Source organism: Pinus tabuliformis, chromosome J (genome assembly GCF_031772625.1).
Source record: "Pinus tabuliformis cultivar Carrire ecotype Pingquan chromosome J, CPIR1, whole genome shotgun sequence".
Classification (NCBI taxonomy): Eukaryota; Viridiplantae; Streptophyta; class Pinopsida; order Pinales; family Pinaceae; genus Pinus; species Pinus tabuliformis.
The window spans coordinates 841,116,521-841,135,348 of record NC_142295.1 but is presented as its reverse complement, the minus strand read 5'-3'; the positions used below and the strand labels follow the sequence as shown (position 1 = coordinate 841,135,348).

Here is an 18,828-nt window from a genome sequence, read left to right as displayed (position 1 = left end):
ATGATCATCCTCGTGATATACAAGATTTGTCCAAGCTTGATGTTTCCTACATTGTGGCATTGCCACTAGTGTTCCAGACTATAGAGGAATGGATTATTAGCACTTTGGGATTGCATCCGATTCAATTTACATTTTAGGTTTCTCATCTTGAGCTTGATGGTGGTTTGGAGCCTATTTTTTTCTTTGGCTATGATGCAAGAATGGGTAGGTTTCATTGTTTTTGTAAACACTGTTTCAACATTAGATAATCCCATGACAATATAATCTCTATAAAATTGTTAACCTTGTTGTGAAACCCATATTATCATTTCATATATGTCAGAATACCAAAACAGGGCCATGGCACCATACAAATATGTAGGATCAAAGTTTATCTCTACCCATTGCAAGGTCCTTTCGAAGTGGCTATAAAAATTTGTTTCTAAATTCTTTATATTGATGTGTAGGTAAGTCCCATGCACTTCATAAGCATTTTTAACATCTTTGTACAAGGGCTATCAAGTGGGCTCAGTTAAAGTGAATAAAAAAGGTGATCATGTCAAAATGTCATTTTAATTTGTTTTTCATGTTATAGCCTAATGAGATAATTGAAGTTAGTTATAACAATAGTCCTCACTGATGCAATATATTATTACTTAGATGTCTGCAGGAGGATAAGAAAATAGCCATAACAAAATTTAGCTTCCCACCCGACAAAGGTAATGTTGGAAGTGCAACCTACCTCTTATTCTCTTTAATTTTTAGTGTATTACAAGAACTAAATAAAGATGGCTCTAATGTTGAAGGTTTTCCATATACTTTTAAAGCACTGATTGAAGACATAATTCATAATGAATAAGCTAAGTTAAACAACCCAAATCTTAATATTTCTTACAAAATGAATGTGAGAGAGTACCAACAGCTCACACCTTATGGTAAGGCTTTGGAAGAAAACTAGGGCAAGCCTCTAGGGAACTTTAATTTTGATGGGGAGATCCTACTTGTATATGGAAAATAGTTTGGCAATAATTTCATTGGAGTGCAACCAAATTTTGAATATGAAGGCAATCCAATGAGGCTTCTTTTCACAAAATCAGCAAGTTCACACCATGTATTTGTTGCTTATTACTCATTTTTGAATAAAATTTTTAAGGCTGATGCTGTCTTGGATTTTGGACCTCATGGATCCTTAGAATTTATGCTTGGAAAGGAACTGGGAATGAGTTATGTGTGTTACCCAAATAGTTTGATAGGAAATATCCCCAACATATACTACTATGTTGCAAACAATGCTTCTCAAGCTACTATAGTCAAACACTGTAGTTACGCCAATACAAGTTACCTGACACCTCTAACAGAGAATGATAGCTTATACGAAGGTTTAAAACAACTGAGTGAACTCATAGCTTCATACCAGTCACTAAAGGATAGTGGAAGAGGCACGCATATAGTCAATAGTATCATTAGTACTCCTAAACAATGAAACCTTGACAATGTACTTGATCAAATATTCTTGATCATGATGAACCAACAAGAACCATTAATAATTTTTGATAATCTGTTCTCTTAATATAAGTTTTATCTTTCTTTATCTATATAAAATTTTCCATATATGCAAACAACCAGGTTATGTAGTGCCTTAGTTGCCAAATTTGTCTGAGTCATTTCCCTAGATACATAGCTTGACATCCTCTTATAAATATTCAGTACTCAGATTGGAGTTTTATGTGGACAGAAAGTTCAAGAGTGATATGGTTTATAGAGAATTAGACATGAAGCAAAGTTGAAGTTTTAGTTTTGAGAGGACATTCATGTAGATAGATTATCTATGGACACTGATCAAAGTTTAATACAAGGGATTTGAAGTTTCCTTACACATTTAGATCTATTGAAATGACTTGGAGGGAACAAATGGAAATGGAGTAGTTACTTTTGTTCTTCATTTCTCTAAGCAACACATAGGATGTTTGTGATTCTTCTTTTGATAATTGAGAAATTTTTTCCATGCCCATTATAGGGGAACAAGATTTACTCCATCAAGAAAATATTATTGAGATGGATGAAAAAGTGGAGAGGCCAACGGAAAACATCAATGTTTACACATAAGATGGATCTAGACCCAAGGCTATCACAAATGAGGCATTTTTACAATCAGGGCAGGGGATAGAATGTGAGTCAAACTTTATTCCATCAAATTTAACTCATGTAATATTTAATTAAACCAAATGGAGGAATGTTCATTGCAAATCACTCCTTGTAGCCTGGTGAGGATTTTGCTCTGGAATTTTCACAGGAATCATCAAGGATCTAGAAGGGATATAAATTTGGAAAGGTACGAGTTTCGAAGGTGAATTTTTTTGAGGCTAACCGCTATGTTTATGAGGATATAACATACATACTTGACATAGGTTGAACAGATTCAGGTAGAATTTTTAAATTTCTACATGGGAAACAAAGAAAGGAAACTTGAATGATTTTGGGAGAGACTTGAATCCTACAGATGCTAAAACTTTCTAAGAAATGCAAAATTTCCACTATGTTTATGTAATGTTCCTAAATAGGAATACAAGTGATATAAAACAAATAATCTGTCCATAAAAATATAAAAATGAAATACACATTAAACACACATGGAAATGCTAGAAATAAGGAACTGCTAAGCCATTTTATTACTTATTTGAGGGAAAAATATAATGAATAATAGAATTGTGCAGTTGGGTTTGTCTCAATGGACAAGCATGACCAAACCTGGGTGAGAAATGTCTGAACCGATGACTGCTCCAACTGCTGCACCAATCTGCACTATGATGCCTACCAAAATGCCTTTTCTGCTAAGTTTGAATGTTTGGAAAGTCCACTTCCCGTGCTCATAAAATTAAAATATTTTAGCCCTGGAGTCATTTTCCTAAACCGAGAAGAACCGATGAAGGAATTTAGCTGGTTTAGACTTCTGAAATTTGATCCCCAATGAGCCCAACTTCAACTACAACTGCAAAGCTTGGCCTGTTGGAATCTGCTTGTAAATCCTCCCGAAAGTTGTCCCAAAGTGTTGGGCTGACCCCTACTATAAATCCCATGGTTTCCCGGATGAGCTTCTAGCCTATATCACCTTCTCCTAAGCCCCACGAAAATGCTGGATTGGCCCTCTACGTTGTCCCCAAGCCCAGTAATTCAAACTGCTGGGATTTTGTCTCCAACACTCAGAAGAAATGTTGGCCTACTGCTGCTCTACCAATCCTGTGACTCTCCTAGAAAATGTGCGATCAATGGTGGCTCCAACTCCTCCTGCGTATTCTCTAGATAACCCAAAAATACACACTTCATGTATGTGGCTGAATTGTAGTGCTGTAACACACTCCCGGATCTCCTGAAATTCTTATGGAACTACCTCCCTAGGGAGGGTAGGGAGGGCACGGAAGGTCCCCAGAAGGAAAGGTTGAAACTCCCACTTGAGAGATTCGTGGCTAAATAGCCAGTTGACTCAGCTAAATAACAAAGTGAACAGTCAAGTAATTTAGATTTGCAAGGTATAATAATGAATCCAAAGGAGAACTTCCTCCCCCTTTTAATTCTTTGGACCTTCCTTGCCTCATGTGGTCCCCTCCATCCAGCTATTTGAATTCCCTCCAAGCCATTCAAATGGCCTAGTTCGAATTCACATATGGGTGGCCCCCACATTCCACTAGCAGCCAAATAAAGTTGAATTTCCTCCAAATTCCGTAAGTAAAAAATGATGGGTTCTTTTCCTTAGCCAAAATTGCGAAAATTTGTGTAACAACACCCTACTACAAATGTATTTGAGAAGGGACGTGACAGTCCTCGTTTCCCAAATGTTTCTTTCCCTCAAGTAGCCTCAAAGATGGGCCCTCCTAGGTGGCATCCTCATCTGGCAAGTTCTTCAAACACACTGAGAACTCCCTAATGGTCCTGCTCCTCAGTTTCCTTTCCCTGCTCTCCAAGATGGCCTCAGGTTCCAAAACCAAGTGGCCCTTGTCATCTTGTGGGGGTAAATTGTTGTCCTAACACCTTTTTAAGGCATGAGACATGAAATACATTGTGGATCCTACTCCTCGAAGGGAGCTCTAGCTCATAGGCCACCTCCCTAAGTTGTCTGATCACCTAGTATGGCCCATAGAAGTGAGGCTATAGCTTCTCAGTCCCCTTCTACTTCAGTGTGGACTACTTGTAAGGATGTAGCTAGAGGTACACCAAGTCCCCCTCCTCAAAATGCTTCTCTGTCCTGTGTCATTCTGCATACAACTTATGTTGGTTTTGGGCTGTCACCAAGTTATCCTTGAGAGAATTGAGGATGTCTTAGCTCTCTTGGACCCAATCATTGGACTTTGGGGCTGGACTATCTCCAAAAACAATGTCAATAAAATATAACACATCATATCCATATAAATAATGGAAAGGATTCATACCAATGGAAATGTGGTGGCTGGTGTTGTAGCAGTACTCACCCAAATGTAACCATCGAATCCAAGCCCTCTCTTGACCGGTCACGTAGTTGCTCAACTACCCTTCCAGCCACTGATTAATCCTCTCGGTCTGGGCATCTGTCTGAGGGTGGTAGCTGGTGCTAGGATTGAGCTCAATCCCAACCAATCTGAAAATTTCCTACCAAAAACCTCCCATGAACCTATTGTCATGTCACTCACAATGTTCTTTGGAAGCCCATGCAACTGGAAAATCTCCCTAAAGAAAAATTCTGCAACCAATGAAACAATGTGTCTAGTGGGGATGGAGAAAAGGTGGGCATAGTTGGTCAACCTTTCAACCACTACATAGATGCAATCCTTCCCCTTCACTATGGGGAGCCCTATAATGAAATCCATAGATATACTTTCCCATTTCCCCTCGGGGATGGGAAGTGGTTGTAGCAATCCTGCAGGGTAAATCAGCTCCCCCTTGTTCCACTGACATGCCTCACACTCCTATACATGCTTCAACACATCCATCTTAAGGCCCTTCCATGTGAATCTCTCCCTAACTACCATATATGTCTTCTAAAATCCCTAGTGCCCAAATAATGGCGAGTCATGTGCTACCTAAAGCACCCTCTCTCTCAACTGCAAGTTGGGTACCAGGAAAATGTGCCCTTGTAATAGATGACCTCATCCATCACTCGGTAACACTCATATACATGGGTACCCTCCAAGACCTCGCATGCCATCCTGTCCTTGGAGTACTCCACAAATAGTTGAGCCTTCCAATGAAGGAAAATTTTAAGGATGGAAAATTTTCTTGAAGTTTAAAAACATTGGCGAATCTCACTAATCCCTAATATGTAAACTATAAAATGTTTATTGATATATTTGTAAAATTATTCAAATTTATATTGATTTTATATATAGTCTTTATATAATGTTGGCAATTTTTAAGGTAGCATAATTTTATATTCTAAAATTTGGGCAAATCATCTTTTATAAAAATTGGAAATTGGCAAATCTTTTTTGTGGAAAAATCATGAAAAATTAGCCCCTAAAATTTTCCATGCTTCCAATCATGGCAGATTCTCATGAGGGATAAACTACGTGGTCTCCAAGATAGAGTGCCAACCACCATACTGTGCTTTCCACGCACACACTCTATGTCGAAGTCATAGGCCTACACCTTGCTGACCCATCTCTGATGCCTATCATATGAATCATTTTTTCCCCATGAAGTGACAAAGACTGTTGTGATCAGTCGTCACCCGAAACCTACTTCCCAACAAGTACTGTCGAATTTTGGCCAATGCATGCATGATGGCCAACATTTGTTTATCATATATGGAGTATGACAACTCATGTGGTAGTTTCTTCCAACTCTTGAAAGCAATGGGATGCCCATCCTGTGACAAAACTATTCCAACTCCCAACCCTGATGCATCACACTCCATAGTGAAAGGCTAGGAAAAATATGGAAGTGCCAAGATCGAGGAACTGCTCATCACCTCCTTGAGGTGATAAAAGGAAACGTGTGCTCCATTATTCCATGTGAAAGCCCCTCTTTTGGTCAAATCGGTCAAGGGTGCAACCAGCTGTGAGAACCCCTTGACAAACTTCCTATAGTAGGTGAAAATTCCCAAGAAACCCCTCAGCGCAGTGGCATCTCGTGGTACTAGCCAGTCTCATATGCCCCATATCTTCTATTGGCTTGTTGGGTCCTAACCCAGGTTCAGCATTAATTAGCCAAACAAATACGTGTGCTACTGGCCCTTTCGGCAATAGTCCGCGGAGCGCAGACTGAGGTCTCACCTGAAGTAGTATGGGAGGGTGCTAGAACTAGGTTTCTGCACCCTCGAGATGTCTAATGAGGTTCAACTGGTCCTTTGTTTGTTCCTGCGCGCAGGTGGCTATGCACACCTTCCGTTCCTCATGGCATGATACCCTACCTTCGCGCGGCCCTAACCAGGGGTTTTGTCGCGCTCTACGCTGTTACCCGAGATCTTATTTATCTTCTAGTATTAATTAAGCACCTTCCGCTACTTAAATGTCTTAAGTTATACTTAACAATACAAAACATTCATACAGGTTTGCACAGTAAATAAATAGTATACTTGCAAATTATATCCAATCATGCATTAAACCAAGAAAAGATACACAGAATTATAGAAAAACTTCTCTTTATTGATTCTCCAATGGTTACAGACTTGACTTGCCTTGCGCACTCAGCTGCTGGGGTCTGCACACTCAACTGCGGACTACTAGGCCTTTGCGCACTTAGCTACAGAGCCTTCTCCTACTCTATGACCCACAAACACACTTTACAGTTCGACTCGATCACTTAGACCTCTCCTGCTTCTATTAGTTTCTTCTTCTACACTTAGAGCCTCTCTCTATTTATACAATCCCATGGTTTGCGGACCATGGGCAGGTCTATCCACCCAACATTACATTAGAAAAACTAGGGTGGACAACCCTGTTACTCTATTATACTTTCGCGCCCCGCGCCCACAATTTGTGGAGCTTTTACAACAAGATTCGGTCAAAACTCGGGCTTTAATCCCCAAAACATGCCTTAGGGGGATTCCATACCCAACATCTTGTCCTCATGGACCTTCACCCCATCAACATCGATGACATGCCCTAGGTAGAGCATATTTGTCAGGCCAAACTTGCACTTGGTTAGTTTGGCATAAAACTACTGCTCCTCGAGGATGCGTAGTACCTCCTCCAAGAGTTGGAGATGCTCCTCCCATGTCTAATTGTAAATCAAAATGTCATCAAAGAAAACTAGCACACACCTCCTCAAATGTCCCCGGAAGACATGGTTCATCCGTGACTAGAAAGTGGCTGGAGCGTTGGTCAGCCTAAATGGCATGACCATGAACTCAAAGTGCCAATAGTGGCACTAGAAAGTTGTCTTAGGGATATCTTGATCCCTCACCCTGATCCTGTAGTACCCCAAATGCAGAACGATCTTAGAGAAGTACTTGGCTCCTCTAAGCTCATCCATCATGTCATCTATGTAGGGAATGGGGTACTGTTTATTTAATGTCTTCATGTTCAGTGTGCCGTAGTTAATACAAATGCGAAGGTTTCCATCCTTCTTCTTCACCAGTACTACTGAAGAAGCGGAGGGACTAGAACTTAGCCTGATATGGCCAAATGCTAACAGCTCCTCAATGGCCTTCTCTATCTCATCCTTACAGGCCTTCAAATGCCTATAAGGGGTGGTGATCACTGCCTGCACACCCAAATCCAACTCAATAGTGTACTTGAATCCCCTGTCTGGTGGCTTCCCTCGTGGAATGTCCCCAAACACAACTGTGTCTATGTCCAGTAAAGCCTGTATGTATGGTGATGGTGGTTGGGCCTATCCCCCAACCTCTGAAATCCTCAACTCTACTGCCCATGCAATGTCCCCATGTCACAAATCTACCTCCATCATGTGGGTCGAGACTACCTGAGGTGGTTAGGACTGCATGCCTCTCAGAACTACCAGTTTGCCATCTGGCCCAATGAACTCCATCTCTGGCTTCCTCCAATCTAGCATGACTCGCCCAAGGGAGTACAACCACTGGGCATCCATCACTATGTTCATCTCTGGCACATCAACCACAAAGAAATGTTCCATCATCCAGTAGTTCCCCATAACTACTGTCAAGGCATGCACATATCAAGTGCACTGTATGGTGTGGTCACCTATTATTAGGACTGAAAATCCCTTAAACTCAGTCATGGTGAGGCCCCTCCTATGAACCAACTGGGCATCTATGAAGTTATGGGTAGCCCCACTGTCAACTAGGACTAACACTAGCTACCCCTGTATGGTACCTCTGATCCTCAAATTCAAAAATTTGGGAACCCCACATAAAGAAGCAACGACTCCCCCAATGGGGCAAGGGATGCCCCTCCCTGTGGGGGTGCTGTTGGTGGCCCTCTATCTTCCGGACTCTCACCATCTCCCACACCACACTCCTGCTCCACCTTGTCCTCTTGGTCATTATCTGAAAAGACCTCAATATAGTGTGCTCTTCTAGTAGTGCATCGATGATGTGAAGCACAACTTGCTCCTCTTGAGGTCCTTTCGTGTCTCATCATCTAGCTGCCCCCATCCCTGTGTGGTCCTCTGAGGTGGAGGTCTAGTCTCATGCCCCTTCTGTGAAAAAGGGGTCCATGTAGGAAAAGGCGCTCTAACCTTGGGGATGGCCCCCTATAGATCTCTAGTTCACAAAATTGCCTCCTGCAATGTAGAGGGTCTACATGACTTCACCAGTCTAAGCAGGGGCTCAAGTAAGCCCTCAATGAGGTGTATACCCTCCTAGCCTCTGATAGACCGAAAAACATCACTGATACTCATAGAAACTTTGAGATTTACTGCTACGGGTTGCCTGTTTGGCATAGATGGGTCAACTCTCAGAAATGGGCCTCTGGATCTCTCTGGTCAAAATGCTCCACCAGTTAAATCCTCATAATAAGCCACATTGGCATGCCTTAGGGTGGCCAAACTATGATAACACCATTCATGGGCTTCCACCTTCATGTGTAGCATGGCCATCTTGATGGCTTCCTGTCTATCATCCGGTTGAGTTGGAAGTAGGTGTGCATCTTCTCAACCCAATCCCTAGTCTTGCACTTGGTAGTTCCATTGAAAGTAGGGAAGTACATCCTCCCTATGGTCCTTTGCATCTCATAGTTCTGGTTTCCCTGTCCTCTATAACCCTTTTTCTTCTCACTCTACTTGAGCTTGCATAAATCTCTGAAAGAGAGTGCTTCCCTGAAGTCTACATCCATAGATTTCCACTCTCTAAAATAATCACCCATCTGAATTGGGTCTTCACCCCTCGCTGGTTCGATTTGTGCCACTGGTACGGAAAAGGGTAGTGTGGCACGAGTTGGCCAACTAGTTGATGGGTGTTGTGCTGCTGGTGAGGCGTGATTGAATGGCTAAGAGGCTCCAGAAGTTTTCCCAAAGAGAAACCCTCTACGACTGGTCCTCTCTCTATTATGCAACTTTATCTCTTCCAACATATCTTTCTGGCCCCTGGCTAAGTCATTTAGGGCTCTCATGAGGCTATTGAAATCCATCTCTTCCCTTCTCTTGGGTTCCACCATGTCCTCCTCTTCTACCACTGCTTTCCCTCTGTCATCCGTGTCTAGAGTAATCTCCAACTCTCTTTCTTTGCTCCGATACCTCTACCTTCGGTATGTGATGTTCTACTGGTCCCCCTCTCTCATAGGAGAAAATCCCCACAACTGAGACAAGAACTAATTTCTGATACCATGGTAACATTCCTAAAGAGGAATGCAAGTGATATAAAACAAATAATCTATCCAACAAAATATAAAAATGAAATACACGTTAAACACCCATGTAAATGTTGGAAATAAGGAACTGTTGATCCATTTTATTACTTCTTTGAAGGAAAAATACAATGGATAATAGAATGGTGCACCTAGGCTTGTCTCAATGGACAAGCATGACCAAACCCAAGTGAGAGATGGCTGAACCGATGACTGATCAAACTGTTGTACCAATCTACACTATGTTTCCCAAAAAACTGCCTTTTTTGGTAAGTTCAAATGGTTGGAAAGTCCACTTATTGTGCTCAAAAAATTGTAATATTTTAACCCCGGACTCCTTGGCCTAAACCCAAAGAACCCACAAAGGAATTTAGTTGGTTTAGACTTCTGCAATTCGACCCCCAACGAGCCCAAATTCAGCTACAACTGCAAAACTTAGCTTGCTAGAATATCCCTGTAAACCCTTCTAGAAATTGTCCCAAAGTGCTTGCCTAACCCCTACTATAAATCCCCTGGCTTCCGAGATGGACTTTCGGCCTATAACACCTTCTCCTAAGCCCCATGAAATGCTAGACTAGCCCTCTATGTTGTCGCCAAGCCTAGTAATTCGAAACACTGGGATACTGGCTCTGTTAGCTCTAAAACGGACAAGAAATGTTGGCCTTCTGCTACTCTCCCGACAAATGTTTGATCAATGGTTGCTTGAAATCCTCCTATGTATTCTACAGATAGCTAAAAAATACACACTCCCTATATGTGGCTGAATGGTAGTGTTATAACACACTCCCAGATCTCCTGAAATTCTCATGGAACTGCATCCCTAGGGCTGGCACGGATGGTCCCGCGAAGGAAAGGTTGAATCTCCCACTTGAGATATTTGTGGCTAAACATTCGGTTGGCTCAGCTAAACAAAAAAGTGAAAAATCAAGTAATTTCAATTTGCAAGGTGTAAGAATGAATCCAAAGGAGATCTTCCTCCTCCTTTTAACTCCTTGTGCCTTCCTTGCCTCATGTGGGCCCCTCCATCCAGCTATTCGAACTCCCTCTAAGCCATTTGAATGGCCTAGTTCGAATTCACAGGTGGGTTTCCCCCACATTCCACTAACAACCAAATAAAGTCAAATTTCCTCCTAAGTCCCTAAGTCGAAAATGTTGGGTTCTTTTCCTTAGCCAAAATTGTGCAAAATTGTGTAACAACACCCTGTTACAAATGTATTTGAGAAGAGACATGACATTTGATGATGGTATGTATCAACTGGACAGATGATTTGTTTCTCATTCTTCTTGGCAAGCTAGACTTCATCAAATGTCTTCATACTCCACACATCAATCTTACCTTTCAAGGACATCAAATGATTCTCCCTCATGGAAGGTAATGTTCATGTGCATATTTGGAGGAATGATCCTACCAAGGAAAAGTTACGGGAAGCTCATTTATGTGGGGGCCGAGACCCGCATCATCAATGTGAATAAGGATATTAGATATGAGGAACTCATGCACAATATTAGAGACATTTATGGTCTAGATCTTATTATGACGTATCAAATACCTAGTTAGGTTCTTGATGCTCTTATTTCTATTACCTCTAAGGAGTATCTTGATAATATGATGGAAGAATACAACAAACTAGAAGAAAGTGATGGATACTATAGGCTCTTCATCTTTCTCTTCATTACAGTTGACCAGGATCTTGCCAATTTGATGCACTAGTTGATAGAAGGAATTTAGAGAAGCTATATGTTAATGTTGTCAATGGAATCCCTAGAATTGTCTTCAGAAAGCATTCAAATATCATAGGAAGTATCCCATTGCAACATTCATAGAATTTGGTTGGGTTTGATGTCACAAAGAATTAGAGCATTACTCAAAGAGCTCAAGAAAGTTGTCTTGATACATTTTCTACCTCAATTTTCCAAAGATGGTGTGAATACTACAAATCTTCCATGTATGATACCACACTTTTCAAAGTCACCTATATCTACTGCTTCTTTTGCAACCAACTCACCTACTCTTCCACCACCATCCTCTACTCTGCCAGTCAATGTCCAAGAATCTGAAGTAGCAGAGACTCCTATCGATATTATTTGTTATAAAGGCTTACAGGTTGATTGTTAATGATAATGTACAAGTTTATCTTATGTTATAAAGAAATTGAATTAATTCATGGATCCATGTGCATTGATCTATGTAGTAGCAATTTTTTTTTTCCATTTTTCCTTCATGGTCGTGTTGTGTTGTGGATTGGTGTTTAGCGATCCCCTTAAGCGACTTTCGTAAACTAATTTTTTTTGGTGGAAATTCCTTATAGAAAATTTTATATGAGAAATACATCAAACTTTTCTAATATATATGCCTTCCAAGTTCCATTCAACTCGAAGAACCTAATTTTTTCGAATGATTTTTATTCTGAAAGTGTGAGACACTCAAGGAATTCATTGGTAAATCTTTTTGAAGATGATGTTTTGACAATTCAGTTAGTATGTGCATGTGTGTTTAGATAAATATAAATTTGTTAATGTCTATAAATGGCCTAATATAATCAGTGGGACAAGAAATTCAATGCAAGGGAGTAAAATTTGGAAAATAAAATGCCTAAAGTGTATTCCTTCTAACTTTCTAACTCTACTTATGTTCAATATGTACCAATGGAGAGGAAATGGAAAATTGAATACAAATTTCAAATTGTCAAGGTGCTTTTTATAGCATTTTGGTTACAGAAGAGGATGAGCAAATGCAAATTGAACTGGTCCTTTATTTTATGGATTTATTGCATTGTAAGTGGGCATGATACTGTTCATTTTCCTCTAGTACTAATGCTTTCAAATGCTTCTTATGTTGCACCTAAAGGTTTGAACACCTCTGCCAATGTGTTCTTTTGATGCATAGAAAAAACCTACATGAGTAGGCCTCTTTATTCCAGATGTAGGCTCTATCAATAAGTTCATTTTCAATTTGTTTGGTTACAAGCCATTCCTAGTTGAGTTAGGAGTCAGGAAACCTTAGTAAGGAATTTGTCTTGTTACAAGCCATTCATGAGTTAGGAGTCAAGACAACTTAGCAAGCAATGCATATTGATGCACATTGCACAATTACTGGTCAAAACTGTCCACTGAAGTATGACATGCAACTTTTCTTTATGGATAATGTTGGACAAGGAAACCATAAAAAAATTAAAGGCTTCAACGTTGTGCATACAATTTGGATTTGTTTAGCTAATATTGCATGCATGATTCTCTAGTTCTTGCTATAATGTTAAAAAGGGAAATTTACTTGCATATTCATTATATTCATTTCTTGGTGGTGTTTGAGTGGCAAGAGAACTTAAATATGGATGAATTTACCAGAAGAATGCCTTTGCAAACTGAAGCCAAGGAAATATCTAGAATGGAGTGAAAACAAAATAGTCCATGGCAATGTTACAATAAGTTATATTGCATGACAACGTGATAACTCTTTAAAACATACATTCTCCTTATAACCAAGTATGTACTTTGTCGTCGTTTATGATTAGAGATTTATAGCATCTTTCCCAGTTTCTGTTGTAGTGGGTAGGATAGTGTGAAAGAAACGTTGGGAGGTGTTATGAAACCAGCTCACAAAAAGATAGAAAAGATAGTTGAACACCTCAGAATTCAGCCTCTTCGAGGGGGCAACCTCCTTTACATTACACAAATGAACAATTCTTGGATGATACAAATGAAAAGACCTCCTTTCTATATATAGGAGTCTAAGGGGTCATAATATAATCAGAGCCGACATAACAATAATCATGTAAGGGCACAATAATAACAATAGTGGGCTTCTATGGGGCGCAACAGTAACAATATGGGCACTACATGGGTACATCAATATAATAAGGGGGTTGTACTAATAACAATAAGGGGTTACACTAGTAGTATAGGGGCCTAATATGCCCCTCTCCTTCAAAAAGTGTTGTCCTCAATGCTTGAGTAGTTCTTGATGCTTTTGTATAAAATTCTTGTCCTCCCATGTGGAATCTTCAGCGGGTAAGTTCTTCCACTTGATGAGATACTCTGAAATTGATCGACTTCATAGCTGTCGGGTTCTTGTTTGTATGACTGCTCCAGGTTCCAATATGATTTTTCCTTCCTCTTCAATTTCCGGAAATATTGTTTGAATTGGGATCTTTTGCAACTTTTGAATAATTGGCCATACTTCTTCATCCGTCATCCATTCATCCCTTGCTTCGTTTATCCAATCTGGTTGGATAATAGAAATAGCACAAAACAATGCTTCCACATCCTCATCCTTTCTTGGGAGTGCATCTGCAACAAAATTTTTCTTCCATTTTCTATAGATGATGTCAAAGTCATAACCCAACATATTTTTGACACATTTTTTCTATTCTTCTAAAGATAATAGTTGTTCTAAAAGGTATTGAAGACTATCATAATCCATTTTTACCTTGAATTGTCTTCCCATTTGGTAAGGTCACCATTTCTTAAGTGCATGTAGTATTGCCAACATTTCCTTCTCATAAATAGCTTGCTTGAGATGTAGTCGTAAAAATACCCAATCACCTACATCAAAACTTTTTTCACTGTGATGTTGATCTACCTGTTGGTTCATTCGATTCTACACCAAAGTGGCGTTATCCTCTAAAAATTGGAGAACTTGTTGTTGATGCTCGATGTGATCTTTCATTGCTTGAACCTTTTTCTTCTTGATATTTCCTTCTATCTTGAGAGTTTGAGGAGTGGTAATTTCTTCCAATTCTTTACAAGATATGGTCAGATTCATTTCTTGATGCTCGATGTGATCTTTCACTTCTTGAACATTTTTCTTCTTGATATGTCCTTCTATCTTGATAGTTTGAGGAGTAGTAATTTTGGCCAATGCATTACAAGGTATGGTTGGATTCATTTCTTCTTTCTTGATGTGATCTTTCACTTGTTGAACATTTTTCTTCTTGATATGTCCTTCTATCTTAAGAGTTTGAGGAGTGGTAATTCTTGCTAATGCTTTACAAGATATGGTTGGATTCATTTCTTCTTTCTCTAGGGTTGGTTCCTAGTGTATATCCTCTTCTTTTGATGTTTATTGATCCTTTTCTTCCTGCTCTTCATACTCTATGTAAAATAATTTCTTCTCAGTACACTTATTACCTTTAGTGCATTTGCTATCACAATTGTATCAAAGCCCTTTTTCTCTTTTTTCTTCCAATTGTTGTGGTGTAACCCTTGTAGGTTGTAGAAGGCTAGGAGAAACAACACTTCCATCTTTATAGTTGTGACGGGTAGACTTCCTTGTTGCCATGATTTTACTTTCCACTACGTAACAAAGTCCTTTTACTCTTTCCAATTGTTGTGGTGTTGCTCTAAAGGAGGTGTTTCTCTTTGTATCCTCATAATGTGCTATCATTTCCTCCATGAAAATTGACCACGTAACAAATTGTTTACGAGAACAAAGCCCTTTATAACATAAAAATTGATCTGGTTCTAAATATGAAGATGCAATACATACCTTTTGTAACAGTGGTACACCATGTAGATCAAAATATTGCTCCATCTAAAGTATCCAATTTACCGGATCCTTGCCATCAAACTTCCTCATATTGCCTTTTCTTGATTTTAGGAGCTCGATATTGAAATGACTATAACTCTGTAATTTCGGCTCTTCCAGTTCTGAAATTGCAACTTGCAGTAGCCCTCTGTGTCCTCTTTCCAATGCCACTAGTCTGATCGAATTTAGATTCTCCAAGAAAGAGTTATGCACAATCTCCCAAGATGACCTGATTATATACCTTTTCAGAAGAGTGAACTTGTAGGAAGTGCCACATGTCACTGTTTCAACCTTAGGATCTGAAAAATATACACAGGAAACTACAGTCCATCCTCTTTCTGTAACTTCTTATGAAATTTCAATCTGATGCTCAAAACAAAAGTTATGACTATTTTCCCCAGGTCACCTATTTGGAATGTAATTCGGGAGTCTGCAAAATTCCAACTTCCTCAGATCATATCTCTGCAAATATAGCGCTAAAAGCTCTGAAATTTGGACCTGTAGTTCAGAATGATTTCGGCCCAAATGGGTTTGTTTTTTAGCATCTGAAACATTGTAGAAAAAATGCTATAGCGCAAATGCCACGATGACCTGCTTGGAGCAGCAAAACCCTAGAATCCAAAGCTCTGATACCAAATGTTATGAAACCAACTCACAAAAAGATAGAAAAGATAGTTGAACGCCTCAGAATTCAGCCTCTTCGAGGGGGAAACCTCCTTTACATTACACAAATGAACAATTCTTGGATGATACAAATGAAAATACCTCCTTTCTATATATAGGAGTCTAAGGGGTCATAATATAATTAGAGATGACATAACAATAATAATGTAAGGTCACAATAATAACAATAGCGGGCTTCTATGGGGCACAATAGCAACAATATGGGCACTACATGGGTACATCAATATAATAAGGGGGTTGTACTAATAACAATAAGCGGTTACACTAGTAATATAGGGGCCTAACAAGAGGAATATTGCTATATATTTGCATTATACACAACAAATCCATCCAATTTGATAGTTTCAGTTTGGAATATTTATTTATCCCCAAGGTGATTAATAAGTGAATTTTTCCTAATTTTAATAATAACTTTGTTTGAGAAATTTTTTCTCCCCATAGTTTCAACCATTAGTTGAATATGAAAAAATGGTTGCTTGTGGGTCTCCCTTGTCACAATTGTCTATATTATGCCTTCTTATCTTCAAGCTTACTAAGTCACAATGGCATATCCCTCATTGACAACTACATATGCATTGACAAAACATTTCTTTGGGCATCTTGCAGGCTAGACAAGAGTCATTTCGATCTATCACAAGATCTTATTACAAAGGAGAAGTTGGAGCATTATTGGTTTATGAAATCACAAGGTATTTTTCTCTAGATTTATGGTGACTTTTTTCAAAACAAATTGTTTGGGGAAAGTTCGTTCAATTCATTTAGTAGAAGTAAAAAACATAATTTAAAATATGTGCTATAGTATGCTCTCTGTTGGGCTGCCATTTTTTTATACTAAATGAGGAATTTTCTCTGGAATTTGAGCACTAAATAGCTAATACCCTAGCATAGTATAACTCTGTTGGAAAATAAAGTTTAGCATTGCAATGTCTTTAGCTTCATATTCAAGTCTAAAAATATAATGAGGGAAAGAATCTCTCATTCTTATTTTATTGGGAACCTCATCGATCATCACAGATTAGGAGCCTCATCTTAAACAATAGTCTAATATACTAATATTAAATGTGCAGGAAAATGCAATTGATGCTTGTAGACACCATGCAATTAGCCAAAATGAGCATGACAACAGAGAATGAAGATATTGACAAGAGCTATCCATTGGTTGAGGAACCTGAAATGATTGAGAAATCATCTCGACTTACACAAAACTCACCTATCATCATAAATGTGAGGAAAGTTGAACATTCAAACTTAGAATTTCAAAAGAGTGATGAAGTTGTTGTCATTAGCATGGATTACGAAGACTAGTATTATGAATGGGGAATTTGAAGAGAGTGGTAAAGTAGTGGAGACTACCACAAAAATAGAGGATGATCTCAAACAACAAAGTGCTCATATGAATCCAGAATCTAGAGAGAATGTTGAAGTAAACAAAACTACCATATAAATAAAAACTAGTCTTACTAAAGATGATCTTATGAACTTGGAATCTGAATATAGTTTAGAACAACTAGAACCAACATGAAAATAGATAGTGATATTTCTGAAAACATATTGCTAAATAAATGGTTATCCCTATATATTTAAAATGGCATTAAGCTAAAATTTAAAAGTTAAAATAGTTTATTGAAAACTTAATTCCCTTTTAGGCGGCGCAAAGTAACCCATTGTGACATTTATTAGGTCATTTTATTGTAGGGAATTCTAGCAGCCAAGGTGGAGGAAAACTTCATCATCTTGAAAACCTTGGAAATGACACCAAAAAATCTACGATAACAGGGGTAGATGTGCCATGCGTGACTAGTAAGGTTGTTGACAAAAATGAAGAAGAGATTGAGAAAGAAAAATTCAAGGTCAAGACTTCATAGATGACTTCAATGAGTGGTTTTGAATGTGTTTCATTTACAATTGGAGAATGTGAGCTCTCACTAGGTGGCGGGTTCCTAGATTATGGTAAAGATTTTGTGGAGGAGTGTGATATTCCTTTGGTGCAATGTTCATGCAAATATAAGGATGAACAAGTTTGGGGAAAAGTGTTGAAACAAGAATTCGACCTTTAGTATGGTATAAGATGCAATGATGCAGAGGCTGAATCCAAAAAAAATGAAGCTAGAATCCAACAATCAAAAGAAATGATGGCTTGTAATAGTACATCCCAAAATGATGGTGTATCTACAGTTAGAGCTTATTTAGGGAAATTACCTTCTATTATGCCTAATTTTGAACATGGGAAACCTTTGAAAGATAGGGAACATAATGAAATATTTCAGGTGCGATTGTAAACTTTGTGTCCACTATGAAACTGAAAATAATTATGGGGATGTGGTGTTATCATTCCATGGTTTTCTTTGATGTTTATTTATTGTTTCTTGAAATTATAAACTTGATTTTCATTCCACTCCTATAATTTTTTTCAGTCTTGTTTGACTTTGTTATGGATAACACTTTCTCAGAAGACTTAATGTAGAAGAGACCAACCTGAAGGTTGTAATATGACCATAACATTCGAAAATTAGGTAGAGAATGATGGTACTCAAAACTTTGTTGTTTGTGAAATGCATTTAATTCCATTAGAAGGAAACTATTCTCATAATGCTTGTGAGTCAAATAAAGAGAATTCATCTTGCATATCTTTGGATGAGCTGAACAAGAGATCTAGTGAGAGACGAGAAACAAGTTTCTATAGTATAGTGGATGTGAAAGGTGCGCCAATGAGATCAAAAAAGGATTCACATAGCATCACTTTTCCATCATGTGAATGTCATCCTAATATTAGAAAACAATGCTCATTATTAATTGATCTTTCAGCAAGGACTTTATTAGACTTGAATACCGCAGGAGTATCAGTAGCAACCTCCATTCAAAAAAATTTCACTGATTCATAAAAACTTCAATTGTGTACACAAATTC

General features: G+C 38.7%; 1 pseudogene; it reads left to right on the top strand.

Annotated features, from left to right (window-relative positions):
* The first annotated feature begins 200 nt into the window (after positions 1 to 200).
* Positions 201 to 1,549, top strand: LOC149229323 (magnesium-chelatase subunit ChlH, chloroplastic pseudogene; annotated as a pseudogene).
* The last annotated feature ends 17,279 nt before the right edge of the window (positions 1,550 to 18,828 follow it).